Source organism: Nannospalax galili, unplaced genomic scaffold (genome assembly GCF_000622305.1).
Source record: "Nannospalax galili isolate Female #2095 unplaced genomic scaffold, S.galili_v1.0 scaffold1267, whole genome shotgun sequence".
Classification (NCBI taxonomy): Eukaryota; Metazoa; Chordata; class Mammalia; order Rodentia; family Spalacidae; genus Nannospalax; species Nannospalax galili.
Genome location: NW_008356043.1, coordinates 15,046 through 18,162, shown reverse-complemented (window position 1 = coordinate 18,162; position 3,117 = coordinate 15,046). Strand labels below are relative to the sequence as shown.

Sequence of the window (3,117 nt, the reverse complement as noted above, 5' to 3'; positions counted from 1 at the left end):
TTTTCCCCCTAAACAGTTATCCTGGTAACAAAACCGATGAGACCACAATTCAGTGACTTTGAGACTATACTGCTATTGGATAAAGCACTGAAAAACCACAGCTCAGGAGGCACTTGGTCCTTCTCTAGAGGTGAAGGAAGCTGACTGCATGGCTAGTCCTCTCTCCATGATTAATCTCAGTGTCTTATCCATAGACTAAGATGTCCACACTGCAGAGATTCTGTCCACTACTGCAGGTCACCGGGACTGCTCTGTTGTTCCTCCAAACACAGAAAACACTCTTGTCCCTGTGTTCACAAGAACAGGCCTTACACTTACATGGCTCTTTTACACCCCATTACACCCACCAGGAAATTTGCATATCACTGTCCAAGGAGGTTTATCCTTGCAAATCTGAGATAAAAGCTCAGTTGTATTATTGTGTTGATGACCAAGACTCCTCAGTTCAACTCAGAATGAGGCTCCCTGCTCAGCTCTTCTGGCTGCTAATGCTCTGGATCCCTGGTAAAGACAGAGGGAGCTGAGGAGGAAGCCGGGTGGGAAGATGTGCTCTGGTCCACTGCTGCCCATGCTTCCTGGTGCCTGTGAGGCACGCAGACATTGCCCTTTAGGGTGGGCCTGGAAAATTTAAGTCTGTGAGAATGAGGGCTGTTCTAGAAGGAGCAAGAAGCTGTGTTCTGATGAAGACTCTGACAGTGAAGGGCAGGGATCATGTAGGAGAATTCTAGAGGCCTTGTTATGCTTTGCCAGTAACTTCTTAAAATAAAGACTGGTTTGTTTTGGCCAGGAGCAGAATATGATCAGAAAAAAGTAAATATAGAAAAACCATTGAAAGGTCTCTTTACATTTGTTCATAACCTGGCACTTCTCTCTCATCATTTTAGGATCCCGTGGAGACGTTGTGATGACACAGACTCCACTCTCCTTGTCTGTTGCTCCTGGAGAGTCGGCCTCCATCTCCTGCAGGTCTAGCCAGAGCCTCTTACATAGTGATGGAAACACCTACTTGTATTGGTACCAACAGAAACCAGGCCAGGCTCCACGGTTCCTGATCTATGGGGTTTCTAATCAGGAAAGAGGGGTCCCTCAGAGGTTAAGTGGCAGTGGGTCAGGGACAGATTTCACACTCAAAATCAACAGAGTAGAGTCTGAGGACTTTGGAGTTTTATTCCTGCATGCAAGCTACACATTTTCCTTCCACAGTGATACAGCCCTTAACAAAACCTCCCCTGCTTGGTTTGCCCCAGGTACCTGCAAGTGTTGCTTATCTGGATGCAGCAGAGAAGATTCTCTGAGGAGGAAGAAGAAGGAAGGGGAAAATTTTGAATGTCTCAGTAGAGCGTGTTCCAGATGTGACACCTGCTCAGGGATCTCCTTAAGTCTTCCCTAGGTCCACTCTAAACTGCCATATCCTTGCCGTGACAAGAACACCAAATGACTGAAGATGGGCCAAGTACCCTGAGGACAACCAGGCATGAAGAAGACAGCTAAGTAGTCTGGTCCGCATAATCCTCGTGCCGTGTGTACTTGCAGTGATTAAGTTAATTGCCAATTGTAACCATGGACTTGAGAATGAGGGTGATGCACACTGAAATACATATGAACCTCCTTCTCTAGTGTGGAGGATACAAAACACCCGGTAGTCCTGTCTGTGAGGTGACAGAGAACACTGCCCCGTTCTTGGCTCCACACACTAGAACCAACTTTAGTAAACTAACTCAATAGCTAAGGCCCAATTCCAAAAAATGATCAGTTTTGCTGCATGGTGTTGAAATAGACTGGGCGTTCTCTGAATTCTAGTCTTTCTGATAAAATGGAAAGGAACATCTGTAAAACTCAGAAAGCCCAGACATACTTCTTAATGGAACTTAATGACTAAAGATCAGACAAAAGTGTCTCCCCCCGGCCCTGATTCTTCCCCCTAAGAATCTGAAGATGTGGGGAAGGAGAGCAAGTGAACACATGAGAACTGCACAGTGACAGCAGCTGTTGGTAAAATACTTCACCTGTGACTCATCTTTGGCTGCTGGGGGAATTGAAGGTTGATGTATGAAACTAATCTTCTAAGACCTTCATGAGAAGATCAGTTGAAGGCATCACTGCAAGGATGCAAGTCACATCCCGGGATGCCTAGAAACTCAGAGAGCAGCAGTGCATCATGCAAGACTCCAAGGTCTGTAGTGACAGTGGTGCAGGTAAATGTCAGCACCATCGCATTCCTCCCTCTCTCAATTACCCAGCAGAGCTGGACTTCTGAGCACCCCGACTGCCGTGTGTTCCCTTTATATTGGTGCACCAGTAAATCTTTTCTTAAAACTTGTTCAGTGACTTTTATTGTGTCTTTTCACACTACAAATGTATTAAAATACTGAACTACCTACTGTTGTATTACTAGTGAACTTCAATATTCAATAACCTAATTACTCTATAAGCTTGTGGCCCAGGACAATAGGTTGTATGAGTCTAGATGTGTGTCTGGCTTTATCATCCAGTCTTATGTTCATGTACTTTATGATGCGCACGTGATGACACAATTGCCCAACTGCTACACTCTTCCTGGTGTACCTGGATTATTAAGGAACATGAGCCTGTACCAAAATTCTTCATGATTTGGCTGCCCAGTGCATTGCAGTACGGCATGGTTTCTTTATCCACTCAGTTTTGCCTCTGCTGCAGCACATTTGAGCTGTTTCCAGCTTTCAATGATTGTAAAAGATGATGGCGTGAAAAAGTGTGCAAACACCCACAGTGCTTCCTGCTCCCGGTTTTAATTCTTTAAATGTTGTAGGAGTAGAAAACCCGCAGCCTCTCTATTAGTAGCAACATAGAAATTGCACCATTAGCAATTGCGGCACAAAGTTTCAGTTTCTTCACATCTGCAAACACTTGTCATTCTTCTGTTATACTAATATCTGTGATGCGGTTTGCAGTCGTGTTAGATTCTCATCTCCTTAGAGATTTATAATATTGAAGACTTTTTACATTTGCTGACTGCCTCTTTGGCTTCTTTCAGGATTGCCTATAAAAGTTTATAAAAACTTCATAACATATTGTTTTGATTTTTGAAAGTTTGTTTTTGATTTTCAGGACATATTTATATTTTCTAAGTATTAATAA

At 43.8% G+C, this 3,117-nt stretch overlaps 1 pseudogene; it reads left to right on the top strand.

Annotated features, from left to right (window-relative positions):
* The first annotated feature begins 430 nt into the window (after positions 1 to 430).
* Positions 431 to 1,295, top strand: LOC103750884 (annotated as a pseudogene).
* Positions 1,296 to 3,117: the final 1,822 nt, after the last annotated feature.